The sequence below is a fragment of the Ambystoma mexicanum genome, chromosome 13 (genome assembly GCF_040938575.1).
Source record: "Ambystoma mexicanum isolate Mex_15411 chromosome 13, UKY_AmexF1_1, whole genome shotgun sequence".
In the NCBI taxonomy this organism is placed as follows: Eukaryota; Metazoa; Chordata; class Amphibia; order Caudata; family Ambystomatidae; genus Ambystoma; species Ambystoma mexicanum.
The window spans coordinates 467,479,149-467,496,962 of NC_090938.1; the positions used below are offsets into that span (position 1 = coordinate 467,479,149).

The following is a 17,814-nucleotide window of genomic DNA, read 5'->3' on the forward strand; positions in this document are numbered from 1 at the left end:
CCCCCCAAATCATGGATAAGGGCAGCTTATGCCTCCTTTCCTCGTGGACCTATCGCCTTCATTTGACACCATCGACTACCGCACCCTCCTCTCCCTCCTTGCCAGCAGCATGGGACTCTAAGGCACAGTCCTGAATTAGTTTATCTCTTACCTCTCGGGCAGACACCAGGCCATCCAGATGAACTTGTTGTGTGCTAACAGACTGCTTGTCTCCCGTGGAGTGCCCCAAGGCTCCATCCTCTCACCAATCTTTATTAACATTTATGTGGAGCCTCTGGGCACTCTCCCCAAAGATCCTAATATAGCCATCTACCAATACTCAGACGATACTCAGTTGTACATGAGAGTAAATAGTGCACAGGACATCATTCGCCCACGCGATTATCTAGCCATCATCCAGTACAGGATGGCGACTGCCTACCTCAAACTAAACTCATCCAAGACTGGATTTGTCCACCTTGGTTCGCCCACCAAAAAACAACTTGTCCAACAATGGCTCAATGTTGTGTGCGTATAAGGATTTCATCCACAATTCCCAGACTCAGCAAAATCCTTAGGCTTCACTGTTTACAGCCACATGTCCTTCCAGAAACACATAGCCAAGAAGACTCAATCAGCCTAGCTCCCACTCTTCTACCTTCGCAAAATCAAACCCTTCATGTGGCTACTGGATTTCCGGACCATAGTGCTGTCCCTTTGCGGTAAATGCTCTCCTGACACGTCTCCCAGTTCCTCACGTGGCTCCCTTAAAAGCAGTCCACCACACTGCAGCACATCTTCTTACGGGTGCACAGATATTTGACCGAATCAACCCGATCCTACGCAAACTGCATTGCCACCCCTCTCCATGCTAGAATACTGTTCAAGAATGCATGTGTCATCTACAAAGCAGTCATGAGTAGCACACCAACGTACTTGCCTACTACGATCCACATATATTGTGCCACACGCTGCTCATGCAAATTACACAATTTCTTGCATCCTTTTCCAGCAAATAAAATAAAATGAGGTGACTCCAATGTCCAAACCTGTTAATCAGAGGTGAAAAGGTTTAGAGAAGACCTTGTATTCAAGAGCAGTTTCTTAATGTGTTGCTCCCTTTGCCCAATCAGAGATGACATCCATTGATATATACAGAGTTACTATTCCAGTTTCATGGTGGGATCATCTAAAATGTGTGTCCACTTTTCAATTAATATTTCACAATGTTTTAATCTGTCTCCTAAATCTTAATATTTCTAAAATAATTTCAGGTTTCATTCTCACTTTGGTTATCTCATATTCTGACATCAGAATGGTAGTTTTGAGACTGCAAGGTGGTGCGGACCAAGATGTCCGCATAGAGCACAGCTCTTGCTTCACTCCACCAAACGCAGTGGGTTTTATGAAGTGGCTTCACCCGAATCTAATAGGCATTGAGTGCAGTGAGACCTACTGGGGCCACAGAGAACCTGGCATGCCGGAAGGGCTGTGGGAGAGGTGCAGGGACCGTCAGAGGAAGAGCGAGAGCGGTGGCACCAGCAGTAGGCAGTAGGTGGGATCAGCATGATGAGAAAAAGGCAGAGGATATACCCAGACTGCTGGGATCGTTGGGATATTCATCAAGCTCTTGCTTTGAGACCCCGCGAAGACCCTTCCTCAGAATATGACAGATGATAAATGCGCTTAGTCCCTCTGAGGCCCTGTGGCACCCAATGATGTAGGAGATGCAGTGGGAGAGTCGCCACGGAGCGGGTATGTAGGTGAAGGAGCGTGTGACTTGTATTACAGGCTGGGATGGGAACTCCTCGGCAGGGAGTACAGATGTGGATTACACTGACATGGTGGGGCTGAGGGAGCGGACACAGGGGAAAGCAATGAGACATATGGGAAGTTGAAACAATAAGGGAAGCCCCAGGTGGAGGGCAGCCTCCCATATGAAACAGAGGGGGGAGAATGCCCTCAGAGACCATAGTGCAACAACTTTGAGTGGTCACCGACCCGGTGGCCAAGCCACAGTGCAGCCTGAGAAGTTGTTATTTTAGAGGAGCCTGGTTGTCTGGGGAAGGCCCCAGACCTGGGCGAGCATGGGCAGGGATGCCCAGGGATTGACTTGCAATGGCTGCGGTTTGGATAGGAGAGAATATGTGCACCGGAATTTCGTATCAGGCAGGAGGTGGAGCGGCACGTGTGGCCAGGGTTCAGTTTCCATGTGATTGAGATGAAGATTTCTCTATTCTTGCGGAGGATTGTGGCCCTTTGCCCAAAGTGAGAATTAGATTGAAAGGACTGTGGATTGATTTCCCCCCTGAACGGTTGCAGATGAAGTCAAGAGTGGTGAACTATTGCGCTGGCGTCCGGGGTGCATGGAAGGTCACAGCAGGGACCTTGGGCCCAGCAGAGGTTTTGTGAAGGAAATGAGATGGCCACGGGGGAGTATTTGGCCTCACTGGAGGGATCATGTCAGGAGAGTATTGCTATGAAGCATAATATAGCAGGGATCCTGCTGAAAATTAAAGTATTGAAGGGAGACTCTCAATCCTCAATCTTCGAATTTAGGGGCAAAGTGGACACGATAGAGGGAGAGCTGGAGAGTCTGGAGAGCAATCAGCTCAACACAGACTTAGTCGAGATAAGGCTTGATGCTCACATGTTGGAATTGGAGACTAAGAACAAGGAGACCCGGTTGAAGTTGGATGATCTTGAAAACAGAGCAAGGAAGAATAATCTAAGGATTTGGGGCCTGAAAGACATGCTGGGAGAGTCCCTGAAGGATGTATCAATGAAAGTGTAGGGTATTGTCTGTGCCCTGTGTGAAGAATAGGGGAGGTGGGTAAGGTGGTGAAAATAGACAGAATCCAAAGAGGAGGTCAGAGCTATAATAAGGCATTGAGATTGGTTGCAGTACTGTTTTGCAACTATGGTGACAAATCTTAAGTGTTGACCAGAGATAGGCAAAGGAAGGGGAGCCTCATAGATGGCGACAAGATGGCAATATATCAGTATTTGTTTGCCTCATGCTCACAAGGAGAAGGGACTTTTGTCAACTGACCCAATGGTTCACCTTGAAGGGTATTAGTTAACATTGGTCCTTCCCATTTGCATTGGTTTTTGAGTTTGGTGAGGCAGAATATAGAATCACAATGGGGGCAGAGGTGATGAAAGTGTTGAAATGCATCTCTAATCAGAATGAGGAAGGGACAATCCCACCAGGGAACTCACGAAATGGGTGTGCCTGCAAACCTATGAGGGGATCACCATCTAGTAATCAAGGGATTGTGGCTGCAAATTCATGAAGCTGGGTACTCCGTCTCCAGTAAACTGAAGATGGAACTAAAGCTGGATGGAGTAGGTAACTAGGGGTCGACAGTCCAGTTGATTTACTGTATTGGGGGGAAGATTTAGAGATTTGTTTGAGAGGTAATGGACATTAAATTGAGGTGTTTAAAGTAGGAATTGGTGGAGGGTGGAGTTACCTGGTGGCCCATTTTCTAATAGGCGTCTCACAGGTGTGGTTGGGAAGGTTTTGGGGGGAACAACAGGATGGAGGGGCTAGGGGAAGGGATGCGGGAAAAGAAGAAATTGGAAGGGATGCGCTGATGACAATTACGCAAGTTCAGACACACAATCGAGCTGGGTCACGGATGAGAGTATTAGTATGGATGAGGAGATGGTGGGTTACATAAGTGGTAATGTACACAGGGGACATCTGAGGGTGGAGACCTTAAATGTTAAGGGATTGAATTCCCCTATGAAAAGAGTTGGTGGCTAGTGAATTTAAGCCGGCATGGGTCGACAATCTGTTGCTTCAGTAAACTAGGCTGAAGGCTGGGGAGGAGAGAGCTATTAAGAGGGGTGGCACTGGCCACTCTGTGTGGGCTTCTGGGGTAGTGAAAAGGGGGTGGGTAGAGATTTAGAGTACAGGAGATTATCAATGCAAAGGAAGGTAGGGTGTTGGCGGTACAGGGAATGTGGGGGGTTGTGAAAAAGGTGGTGGTCTCAGTGTATGGTCCAAACCAGGGACAGGGATTTTTCTGTTAATAGGTGTTGGATTGCCTGATGGGAATGAACGCAGATCTACTGATACTGGAGAGGGACCTGAACATGTGGGAAGCCCAGGTGTGGACAGGTTGTTGCTCAGGAAGGGGAGGAATCAAGCCACTATGCAAGAGGGAGAGGGACTCTGTGAAATTATGAAATGAAAGAGCTTGAACAATGTGGGGAGACAGCTGAACCCCTAGCAAGGGGTTTGACTTTTTTCTCCCTCCACCGTAAAACATACGTGCAAATAGGCTACCTGCTGCTGGAAAAAAGGGTGACAGAGTGGGTCAAGAGTTGTGAGATTGGGTGGTCAGATCATGTTATGGTGGTAATGAGCAGGGGTCTTGTAAATCATGACTTCAGAAGGAGAAGTAATCATTTTCTGTGGAGGGAGAGGGTTTTTGTGGAGAAGTGGTAAATGGGCATTGTAGAGTATTTTAGAGTTAATGATATGGGGAGGTTGGCCTTTGTACCGTACAGGATGACAGGAAAATGACCTGGAGGGGACTTTTAATAACAGATGGGGAGCATAAGAAGAGAAAGAAAGGGATTATTGACAAATAGGATACATGGAAAAATAAAACGGTTGGAGAAGTACCTACAGGATGTTCTCCATGAGGCAGAGGGTATCTTAGAAGAATTAAAGATGAAAAAGAGCAGAGCTGACGGCTTTGGGAATGGGTGAGATGGTCCAGAAATTGAGGTTCCTAAAACAAACGTTTTATGAGACGGGAGTTCAGGCGGCTTCACTTCTGAATGCTTGCCTAAGGACGTAGAGAGCAGAACAATGGATGCAATGGATATTAGGTAATGGTGGAATAATGCATCAGATCCCACAGGGGGTTGTTGGTAGTTATGTGGGGTTCTATAAGGAACTATATTTGAAGGTGGCGAGTCTGAGGAGGGTGTGATTCAGAGATATCTTGATAGGGTTCATCTTCTGGTGTTGTCGGGAGAGGAGGTGAAAGACGATGAATTCCCTCATTTTGAGGAGGAGGCTGATGCTATAAGATGAATGCAGTCAGGTAGGGCCCCATGGGAGGATGCGTTTACTATTGAATTTGATACACTATATGCAAAGGAACTGTTGCCCTATCTGAAAAAAATTGTTTAACCACATACTCGAGACAGGCCTAGTCCCAGCCTCATTTCAGGAAGCATTGATCTTGGTTATATGTAAGGAAGAAAAGGATCCCACTTAGTGTGGCTTGTATTGGCCGATTCTGTTGTTGAATGTGGACGAGAAGTTTTTTACGAGAGCTTCGGCTACCAGAGTTGAGAGCTGCTGCCTAAATTGGTGCATTCGGATCAGGTGGGCTTTATCCCAGGTAGATAGGGGTGGACACTCTGCAAAAAATGCTGAACCTGATGGAGATAGCTGAGGGAGAGTTGACCCTGTATGCTTTTGCCACTGTATGCTGAGAAGGCTTTTTACGGGTAGATTTGGGTTTCCTCCATTGGGTATTAGGACAATTTGGCTTTGGGTAAAGATTTTAGAGGGGAATTAAGGCACTGACTCAAGCCTAAAGACACGGGTCGTGATGAATGAGCTGAGGTCAGAATTATTTTGGTTCAAAAGGGAACTAGGCCAGGGTTTCCCCTGCCCCCACTTCTTTTTGCCTTGACCATGGAGCAACTGGCCGAGTATATATGGACAACTGAGTGGATTCAGAAAATAAGAGTTGGTAAAAGGAATATAAGTTGGGGATGTATGAGGATGATGTCTTACTTTATCTGCGTAACCCACCGGTGTCGATCCCTGCTGCTACGGAGGCTATTGAAGAATACAGCCTGCTGGCTGTGTTCAAAGATAACAGAGAGAAATCAGTCCTGTTCCCCTTCACTAAGGGGCCTGGAGCACACCTTAGTGATCTTTCCCATCTTTCACTTGAGATTCAGGTGGATGGGTTTAGATATAGAGTGGTGGTTACCAGAACGGTGGACAGTTTATCTTCGGCCAATTACCCAGTTGTGCTTTCCAAAATAGATCAGGAATTGGTGACTAAAATCTACCTGAGTGTTTCTTTATGTACTCATTCACTACTTTTGGGGGTTGCCAGGAGAATATGATGTCAGTTTCCTTTTATATTAGCTGGTTAGCTCATGCTATTTTATGTTGAGGTTTCATGATAATGATTATCTTTAAATGTCTACATTTCCAGCAGCCATAAGACACTAGGTAACTACCACCTAAACACGCAAAAAGAAAAAGGTGGACGTGGAAAGCTAATCTAAGTAGACCATACACCCATATGTTGACTTAACATTTGCATGATGCCATCTATTAACAGTACACAGTAACTGCAGCCAAAGGTGAGAAGGCTAGTCAATGGCTGGATTATGTAAATTGGTTTAGGTCTACTTGATCAAAAATATTTGACCTTTTCCAATTTGACCTAATTTCTTGGGGTCTTTTATTGGTCAAAAATGTGGGGGAGTCCCCTGCAACCCCCCTACTTCCCACCACCTTAACCCACTCCCTTACTCCTCCCTGTATATTTATTTAATTTAATTTGACCCAAAAAAAAGATCAAAAAGATTCTGTAAAATTGAAAAGGTCACATTTTTTTTTCGATCAGCATGCTAATACCTGTAAAATAACTCCCATCAGTGCCCAGCATCTGCTTAAGAGGATTTCTGACTCACACACCAATATAACTTTTATCTTGAAGGTCCTAACAGGAATCATGAACCTCCATGAATGCAAGACAGGGCTTCTGCTCCCAAGGAAGCTGTGGTCGAAATACCACCCTCAGTTAAATGTGCCCATATTTTCCTTCCAGCCTTCCACGTATAGTATCTAGCTGTTTGTCCAAGGACTAGGGCAGTAGTAGAGGGCCTTTGCATGCTGCATTTACTTGGGGCTTGTTGAGCCTTCCACAGTGTCATGGTGAGCAAAGGCATACAGAACAAAGTCTGGCCATAAGCACTTTGTTCACAAGCCTAGGGTTTTGGTAACTGAGTTAAATGAGGAAACCAAAAACTGTGAATTGTTTTGTCTCTCTTTCCAATAAGCTTTTGCAAACATGGTAAATAAGGACTCCTGACATACAACACCCCTCCCACATGTTGTTGCGGGCCTAGGGAAGTAAGCATAAGAGCTTTGCTGTATGCAATTTCCTGGACATGGCTTCAACATGCCTAGGCGCACCATGCAGTGAGTAATTTTCACACACACCCACTGTGCCCATAGAACACCTCCTCTCCAGCTATCTCTCCCTTGGCGCTGCATGCCATAGAATACAGTTGAGTCCCACAATGCATTTGGTGCAATAGTACACATAGCTCCTCGACCTTTTCCTTCTCAAGCCTTCCTGTGCATCTTATTTATCCCTCACCCTCATCTCAACCATCTACCCAACTTTGCTTCTCCCAAACCCTACTGAATGCTCTATCATACTCCTCGTTTGCCTTTCTGACAGGCAAAGAACTTCAGTGCCATAAACTATGCCAAGTAGCGCTACACAAATGCAACATAACATAACATAACTTCGGAGCAGCTGACCATTTTGTGGCTGGGACATCTGGATGCCTTAAAGATGAGCCTCCTGCCCAAATTATATTTATTTCAGAAGTTTTTAAGGCAAGGGGAAAAGCAGAGGATTCTTTGATACGCTTTTTTGCCTAAGGACTAGGGGGTTCCCCGATTTAGATATGTATTATGGAGCTGCCCAAATGAGGGTGTTGCTGTCACACCTGCGCATGGATACAGACAAGAATTGGGTGGAACTGCAAAATTACTGGTTGAGGCCGTGATGGCTATGGGTGGCCTTGGAGAAGACACCTAGGAGGATTGGAGAACATAGGATATTGGGACTTTTCTGGGATATTTGGAAGAAAGGGAGGAATATGAGAGGGGTCACAACGTGGTGATTGCCACTGAGTCAACTTTTGGCTCCCCATATTAGGGATGATATACCAAAACCATTACGATTTCAGCAGTGGTTCGTGGTGGGATTGGAGAGGATGGGACAGTTTTGGGTGGATGGTGAATTTTATTCCATCCAAGGTCCAAGGACTCGAAAACAGCTTAAACATTGGGAAACTGACAGTTTTTATCTACCTGCAATTGAAGGGGTAGTTACAGCAGGCAAGTGGAAAGCTGATAAGTCCCATGGAATTAGTACTTGCTAGGCATCTTATTTCCAGAGAGTTGATTTCTGACTTGTATGCTGCAATGGTATTGGCTAAGGGAAAGGGGATGGAGCTTCCTGAAAATAGATGGGATAGAGATTTAGCAAGAGAGTTGGGTTAGGATTTGTGCTCAGAATTGTCAAGAGGAGCGCACAAGACCTTGATAGTGGTGCAATGTAGAATTCCTGGTTTCAAGCTGCTACATAGGTGGCAGCACAACCCTCTTCGATTATCACTGATGTTTACTGGGGTCAGTCCATTTTGTTGGAGAGAGTGCCTAGAGAAGGCAACGTACTGGCACATGTGGTGGCCATGTGGTAAAGTCAAGCACTTTTGCGAAGACGTCTGTGGGAAGATAAGGTACCTCAATGGAATTGAGAAGGCTGTAAAGAAAGATTGCATTGTAGTTATAAAGAGCAGAACCAGATGCGAGACAAACATATCATTTTGACACACCTTTTCAATTGAAAATGTTATTCTGTTAGTATTATGTATGTAGCTTGTTTTTCCCACTGAACTGAAACTTCGAACTCCAGACTTTTGGGCTGGGCCCACCAGGAAAAGCAGCCCTGGTTTTCATTTTAAATGCTAAGAATTACAAAGAATTAGATCGGACTTGTGTAGAGTTCAGATATACCGGCCAGCAGAAATGACCTTTAAGGAGGTCACGCCTCCCCATTGGTTATAGGTGAAAGGATCGACTCAAAAGGAACGAATGACAAAAGGGTCGAATCAAAAGGACCGAAAACAAAAGGGTTGAAAAATATCTTTTTTCTTTTTACATTTTCTTTTTTTTTGGGGGGGGGCTCCCCAACCCCTCTTTTTTTGGTAAAAAACACTTTTATTTACCTATACCGAAACCCCCAAAAATATGTATAATAAAAAAAAAATCAACCCTTTTGTTTTCGGTCCTATTGCGTCGACCCTATTGCATTCGATCCTTTTGTAGTCGAAACTTTAACTGGACACCCCCCCATTCACTGTGCATTAGTAGCCAACAGAAGTGACCTTTTTAGGGCTGATTCAACCTCAAGATATTACCTTCAGAGCCACTAATGGATCTCCAAATGCTGTAGAAACAGGCCCTGCTAATAAACAGAACTTCATGGCAGGTCACAGAACAGAAATTAAACTTAAAAAAAAAAAGGTGTGGGTTACATATGAAACCACGAACTCCCAGGTGATGCCATGCCATAGATTAACATTGGGCTACCTTTTCTTTAATTAAAAGAGAATCCTGTGAGGTAGATATATAATTGGCGCTTGCCGCTCTATTCTTCTACAAAGCATTGCAAGCAGTACCGTTCCCTTGGCTTCTTGCGTTCCAAGCTAATTTACAGGCATTTAGTCAGTTACGTATTTTTATCCTTCCTTCATGGTTACGTTCTTCGTGCTTCAACGTTGTTTCTTCTTTTAAGTCTGTCGCACCATTATTCATAACTTTTCGTCTTGTGTGTCAACCTTTAGCCGTTGTTTTGTTCATCTGTGAGTCTGTCCGGGCCCATGTGTCATCACCACGTGCCTTCCATTAAGGCTCTATGGGTCTCTTCGGAGATAGTCTGCAAGTAGTCTTCATTTCGTGTTAACTGGTGGTATGGTTGTCTCACTGGGTACCTTGCAGCCCACGGTTGTCTGGTTATTGGCGCTTCAATAGGTATACATGTCCTTCTGATGGGTACTGGACAGAACCCCACTGTGGCTCTCTGTTGGTTCATTTGCTCCTTATACGTCACATATCTTGGTGAGTATGCTTCTGGCATCTCGACATGGGTGGCTGGAGTGGAGGCCATATTTGGGACCTCCTCTACAGTTTGCATCTTGAAGTGTCAGATTTTTTGAATCGCCATAAAATATAGAACTCAAATATATATATATGGTTATGGTTAAGTTGCGCTACTAAAAACCTATCAAATTCAGTGAAAAAACTTTGTTAAAGGGACGTTATGGTTACATGTAAAACCGAAAACCCATGAAATTTTCATTGGAAGTCCCTACAAGGGGTTGTGAATGTAATGTTGGCAAAAAGTGTAATGGGTCACCTGGAGATGTGTGATGAACTACATACTTGATTATGCAATGTATTACTCCAAAGAACAGTGTTGTTTCTAGGACAGGAACCTACTCATACAGAAACATAGGCATTGGCTGCAGCATACACCACAGAGATGATGTATGCTGCAGATGTCAGAGATGTCATATTTCTAATTTTCCCATGTTGGATAGTAAAATGGTGAATGCTTCTGTATCACACTTTAACATACTGTGAAACATATATTATAAGTAGGTAGTAATGCATCACTTACTACATGCTTGCACTACTACACACAAAACATTAAGAGACCACAATGTATACAAATATGGGTTTAGACAGGGAGAGTAAAGTAAGTAAACAAGAGGCAGTATCATGAGCCACTGTGTACAACCAACGTGATTATCTTTATACATAGAAATTATTGCTGTGTTTCAGGCCTGCTTTTTCCCCTATGTATGTGCATCATAAGATTCGATTGAATTCTAAGGAAAGGACTGTAAGAATATGTGACAATAGCAATGTCTACAAATGTAATACCTTTTGATTTTTAAGTTGTTGACTGTCAGTGAATAAACTCACCTGGCCTAGATATGTCAGTGAACAAAAAAAGAAGGGGCTAGACATGTGATGTCATCAGTGATGTCATCAATCATATTTGTGATGTCATCTTTGATGTCATGGGTGTTATTCTTAGCAGTGCACAGTGGAGGCGTGAGTTATGGTTGCTTTGCTTACCATAACTGGCGACTTTCAGGGGTTTTCCGGTTTTACTTGTAACCACAACGTCCCTTTAACAACGTTTTTTCACTGAATTTGATAGGTTTTTAGTAGCTCAACTTAACCATAACGTCCCTTTAACAAAGTTTTTTCATTGAATTTCATAGGTTTTTATTAGTGCAACTTAACCATAATGTCCCCTTAACAAAGTTTTTTCATTGAATTTCATAGGTTTTTATTAGTGCAACTTAACCAAAACGTCCCCTTAACAACGTTTTTTTCATTGAATTTCATAGGTTTTTATTAGTGCAACTTAACCATAACATCTACGAACATCTGACTTCATTGCGGACCTTCCGGAAAGTGCCACATGACCATATGCTGGCGCGCGGCATGATAACGTGTCCGAGAACCCGTCCACACTTCAGGATAAGATCTGTGCTTCGCGGACAGTTAGGAACTGCATTTTCAACTGATCTAGGAACTTTCAACTTCAAAATTTCTCTTGCACAGCTCCAACACCTATTCCTACTTATCCATTAACAATCTGGTACACAGTACATACTTTTAATAAAACTGCTATTTATCTTAAAATGGAATCAGCTAATGCCATCCCTCCTCCCCAAGAGACACCACCACTGCTGTAATCAAGGAGCATGAGAAACACTGCCCCCTGCCTTAGAAATAACACATGTGCAACATTTTCCCCTGTCCACCTGACCCTCCATATTAGTGTTTGGTGCCTCTTCTGTCATTTCCCTCCCCACGTTTTGTTCTAAACTCTCCTGCCAATAAAAAAAATTGATCCAAAAACAGTAAAAGAAATGTTCCTTTAGGAATCAACTTTCACAGTTAAAAATATAGAACTAAAAATAGAACTTATAGACTCCATCTTCTTTATATTTCTCAGTAAAGTACATAGACTCAATAAGATTTTCCAACATTTCCATTTGCATTTTGTTTTATGCTAATGGCAACATTGTGGTGTTTATCCTCCGTTCCAGGGATGGAACGGTGGATACCGGCCTGGCAGCCCAAGTTATCAGCCCAAGTGAAGCGATGGTTGATAGAGAGGTCTCTGGACCATTATCCCCCCATTCCAGCCCCTGTAATGGGGGATGAAGGCCATTAGCACCCTAGGTTCCCAAAACGGGAACCCAGGGTACTGGATTTTTCTTCCTACCCCGGGATGCTTCTGGCTTCCCGGTGTAGGAAGGAAAATCCTTTTCCTAGATGTCCACCATGGAAAGGGAAGGCGGGGTTCAATACAGGGCCCCTCTTCCCTCTCCAAGGCAGCCTGAGAAGGCAAACTCTATAACCATATTACCACGAGCACATTTTTCTTCCTTTTCAAATCTATCCCAATTTCGAATAACTTTACCACAAAGCCAGTCCCAGGTGGACGTGGCCACTTTAACCTCATGTTTTCTCCCTCGTGGTCATGGCCAGTAGCCTAATTGTCCGGATCATGACCTTATTCCATGACCCGGACAATCTGGCCACTGCCCATGGCCACAGGCTACACCTCAGTCACCAAAGGTATATCGCTATTTTTGTACCTACATGACGACACTTGTCAAAAAATAAAACACTGGCACATTTGCAAAACCATGCTTTCATGTCCTTCTCAATGCTCCTTACAAAAGTTTGCTGGAAATCCACCCATGTTTTATTTTTTCAAAAGTGTCAAATGATGCACATACAATCGTCATATAACGTAGCCCCCACTTGACAAAATCCATTCAAACTTTACGAAAACATTTATATCTAGATCTATAATCTTGTTGCAAACCTTTGTGCAGATTTGTCAAATGGCACCACATTTATAAGCCTTTACAATATTTTGGACCCCCCTTCTAATTCTGCCCCCTCTTGACAAAATCCCACCAAACTTCCAAAAACATTTGGATCTAGATCTATTATCAGTTTGCCAAATTAAGTGTACATTCGTCAAATGGCACCTCATTTATAAGCCTTTACATTATTTTGGAAACCCCTCCTCTAATTTTGCCCCCTCTTGACAGAATCCCACCAAACTTTGCAAACTCATCAGGGATCAGGTTAGGAAAAGTTACATGCAGTTCCATTAAGTGGCGCCAAAGTTATAAGACATTAAAGAACTGCTTTTCACCAAAACAGTAACGCAGAGTGTCCGCGAACTTTCACAGGACTGTTTGCGGACATCAGGACTGTTTGCAGACTTTTGCGGCAAAAAACACCAATTTTTTTGCTTCTTGCAGACATATTCCATCCCATCCTCATCACCCCTCACCTCTCCAGAGATTATTTGATAAGTTTGACAAGTGCAATAATGTGTTTTTTTTAAATGTTTTTACCGCAATGTCTGCGGCAACCGGCCGATGTCCGCAAATCCAAGATGGCGGGCATTTCCAAAAATCTGATGCACCTCACGCTTCACGCCAACCAATCAGAGAACACGTTGGGTGTCTGTGGACATGACGCAAGTCAATTAGCCAATCGGTGTCCTGTCCGCGGAGCGAAAAGGGAAGTGTGTCCGCGGAGCGGGCATAGATGTCACTAATTATTTTGCTTTATGTTTTGGTAATTTAAAAAAAAAAGTTACTGGACGGATTTACACCAAATTAACAAAAGCACACTTTTGGGACCAAGCCGCCGCTACTGCCACAAATTTGGTGAAAATCCATCCAGCGGTTTGGGCTGTAGGCGTGAGCAAATTTTCTTCCCATTAGGTCTGTGGGAAAAAAATACATTTTGGGACCCCCTATAACTTTGCCCCTCCTGGACCAAACCTTACCAAACTTTGCAAAAAATTAGACTGGGCCATATACTTTTTTGCAAAGTTTGGTGAGGATTCATCCAGTGGGAGCGAAGTTATAAGTCGCCCAAAAAGTGCTCTTCCTATGGGATTATCAATTTAACCATAACTACATGGGCACTACCGTAGCCGTGTAATATATATCTATATATATATAGATATATATGTGTATTATATATATATATATATATATATATATATATATATATATATATATATATATATATATATATATATATATATATATATATTATCTGAAAAAGTAAGGTAGCTGCCATGCTGTTAGATTTTTTGGAACACTGAAAAGTTAAACCCACTAGTCATTTTGGGATGATGGATCTTTCTCCTCCCTCAGCCTCCATCATCCACACCTCCCAACTCCTTGTCCTATCAGCTGGCAGTGGCCATATTGGGGGTAGGTGTAGGAAGAAAGCTAGCAAATCTGTAGCGTGGGAATTATGATAATAATGGAGGGTTACAAGGCCTATAAGAGATCTGAGAGGGGCTTTTTCATTGGACTTTTCCACTCTATTCCTGGAGGTAGTCAACTACTTGATTCTTCCAAGGAACAACTAGCAGAGAGGCAAGGAGAGCTACCAAGGTCATCAGGGTAAACCCTGCCAGGAGAAAAGCTGGTTACCCAAAGTCCGTAAATCTTGCATGGGAGGCAGAGACTGGGAAATCTAGAAGCTAGCTGAGACTGCCATTTGAGGAGCCATGGGAGGACTGGGTTCTGGGGATTATCCTAGACTGAAGCCTTTCACCATATCTGTGCTGCCCTCAGAAGAGCCCTGCTGTTTCCCTGGATGCCCCATAATAAATGCCTCTCGTGTATGTAGATTAATCGAAATACCAACAAAAGTATGGGGGGGAAATCTACCAGCTTTAATCTCCATCTCGCATAGCGGGTAGGGGGGTGCAACTGCAGAGACCCTTGGCAGATTTTTTAAAAATATACTCTAATTTATTTCCCCATAGAAAACCACCCTATCCATTTAAATTGAATTGTATTGGGAACTGCCTTCCATAAAACTTTCCAATAAATTGTGGGGGAGGGGGTTTAACTGCATAGTACATTTAATAAAAGTTAAAAAAAATAATTCCCATATAGAAAAATCATGGGATGAGTGTTGTTAGAGTTCAAAACTAACAAAGTTCATGCTCAGTGTGTTAGAGCCAGCATAGACAATAGGTACTTGAGTGCCCATTTTTCTGAAACCCCTGACTTCTGCACAGAAGGGGGTGTCCTTAATCCCAAAAAGAAGTAATCCTAAAATGTTGCCTTTCAATTGAATGTAAAGTGTGTAAAAACAAAATTTCTCACTTATGTCCATTGATATTCAAACCGCAATCTTAAAGCATTACCTTTCCCTTGTTTGAGTGGTGCAAAACAACATTTCTCAGTTATTCCCATTCGTTCTCTGTCAGACTTCCTTCTTCTCAAAGCAGAGGCAGCACAAACGCGGCTAGAACACCTCCATCCACGTCGGGTCTTGGTACCTGGGAGCAATTAACACAGGCCACCTTGATCCTTGGGGGAAAGAGGGTTAGGGTCCGATTATTGGATGGGTAGAGGTTGTTTAGGAACACCGGGAAGAGGGAAAGGGAGAGAGGATGGATGGGGATGGGGAAGAACAGGGTAACATGCTCCTCAGCTCCGGCTCCTGTATCTGGAGTTCTCCGCCCTCGCGCTCTCTTGCATTCACTTGCAATCTTACTTATGCCAGATGAAATGGGCTTTTGTACTGGAGCCCCTGACCAGTTACTGTGTTCAGTTTACATTCAACCATGCACAATGTTATGCCAGAGAAGTTAGGCCTTTGTACTGGAGCCCTCAACCAGTTACAGTACTTGTTACTCAATCACAATCCCCACATTACTTCATGGAGGAATACACTGTCTGCATTAACATCATACAGAAAAGATTACACTGTACCCCAGTTTCTAAACGTGCCCTTAAATAAACAATTTAGGTTGCACTTAGCTTTGGCACTGCTGGGTAGTCTTCTGGTCTCTTCGTGCTGTTAGACCACTATGGCGTTCAGTACCTCACATGCGCTGCAAGAGGCAAAATAAAAGTCAGTATGGAAGCGCACACATAAGCGGAGTCGCTGTTTACGGTTAATAGTTCTGAGTTAGCAATTCTGTTCTACGGTCTTTTTAAGTCTAAACACATGCAGGAAGCACGCTTCGTCTAGGATCACAATCGCGTGTTAATGGTGTCACATGCTGGGTTATTGAAGGGAGCGCCATGCATTCCTAAACCGCTTCGGGCGCGGTCCCAGTTCGGAAGTCCAAACGCGACTTCCTCTAACAAAACCTTCATAAGAATACAGCCGGAACGTGCGCGCTTGGTTCAGCACTTATCTTTTCTGTCACGTGGGGCCTGGGGTAGGCTGACAGGCGGCGGGGTGCCCCGCGTAGGCTTGCCATCAGGAGCTCAGGCTCTGCACGTCCTTCCTCTCTGCTGGCCGGAATCGCAAGCGTGGGGCTTAGGGCGCGGTTCTCGCATACGCATTCGCACGGGCGTGGCTGACTCCGTCCCAGCAGGCCTGTGCCACGCACAGCCTGCTGGGAAATGTAGTTCTTGGGCTGTCCTTCGTCCCGGAGGCTGTTTCCTGAAAAAGGGATGAAGGACACACCTGGAGAACAATGTGGGATGAATCCTACGAACCATTAGGGCACCCACCACACTGCTAGAGCCCCTACCAGTCTCAATCCTGACATTCTCAAACTAGAATTCCCAAAGCCTTGCATTGCACTTTATTGTGTGTTGAAAAACGATTTTTCCCAGAGAGTATATTTCCCAAACCCTGCCTTTCTAATAAAAAGCCAAAACGATTCTACTACTGTATTCTCACTCCCTGGACATTGCCTTCAAATTTAGGGTTCATATATAACTGAGCCCTGGTGTGGGGGTTGCCGGGAGAAAAGAGCCTGATAACAAATGAAGCAATCACTGTGTGAGTTATATTGTTCTATGGGTGCAATTGCTACAAAACTGATGTAAAGTGATGACTGTCCATCTCTAAATTGTACTCATGTGTTGTAGTATCTGAAAGTCCAATAGAAATATGAGTCAGTCTATTGGTGGAAGTAATTTAAAATTGTGATATATTGCGTTGTGGCTGATGTTTTGGTGATGGTTCTATTTTTCTTTGTCAAACCATAAATAAATATGTATTCTTACTATACACCGGCCTAGCTCCGAGTGCATTGCTGGTAAAGTGGATATTTGCTAGATGGTATGATACAGGTTGGAGGCATCACTAAAGTTGAATCTGCAAAGCGGTTTGCTGTGCACCACCTGTCTTGGGAAGAAAAGGAATGCCCCGAGTTGAGAGTGACCACCCAATAAATCATGACAATGTTTCCCAGGTGCTTTGCCCTCTTACGTCGTTCATTTCCCGTGTCCGCAGACCGGTTGCACAATATCCTGTTGCTCAGGTGTCCTGCCTTGACCTCTGACTCCTTTCCCTGGTCTTTTGACCTCTTACCTCATGCCCCGTTACCTTAGTGACTTGACCTCTAGCACAGTACCCATTTTTCCCCCTGTTTCCTGTCCCAGTTGCTCCTTACCTCCCACCCTTGCTCTCGTTCGTTACCCTTGGTGACTTGCCCTCCTCCCACTTGCTTGCTTCCCAGCCAGTGGTGTTGCCTTCCTCCCATCTTTCCCAACACTGTTTTCCTTTTCTATGCTCTCCTTGCGTTCCTGGGTCTCTGGATCTCTCCCCGTTCCTTAGGTTTCTTGGTTTTTTACCCTCTTCCTGCCTCTCTTGGTTTCCCCTGCTCTCCCTCTTACCCCTTTCCTTGCCTCCATGGTTTCTGACCTCAGTATCCTGTACTACCTCACCCAGCTGACATACCCTATTGCAGTGCCTTTGGACCCCTGCCCCATCCCCGGTGGACTTGTTTCCCCTCACAAGTGTACCTTGTCGCTTGCTAGCCCCTTCCGCCTCGCGCCCTAGCCTCGCCACTTTCATTTTTTCTTTACTTTACTTTTTTTCATACTTTACTTTTAAAAAACATTTCTCGAACCCCCCACCAATCACTTGTCCCGTGACTCTTCAGGTGTTATGCCCCTCCAACATTAATTTCATAAAGTGCACAGTCC

General features: G+C 44.2%; 1 protein-coding gene across 1 annotated transcript in view; it reads left to right on the plus strand.

Annotated features, from left to right (window-relative positions):
- The window catches only part of CRHR1 (corticotropin releasing hormone receptor 1), a 2,003,326-nt gene that overhangs the window by 968,245 nt on the left and 1,017,267 nt on the right, over nt 1-17,814 (plus strand). The window lies entirely within an intron of this gene.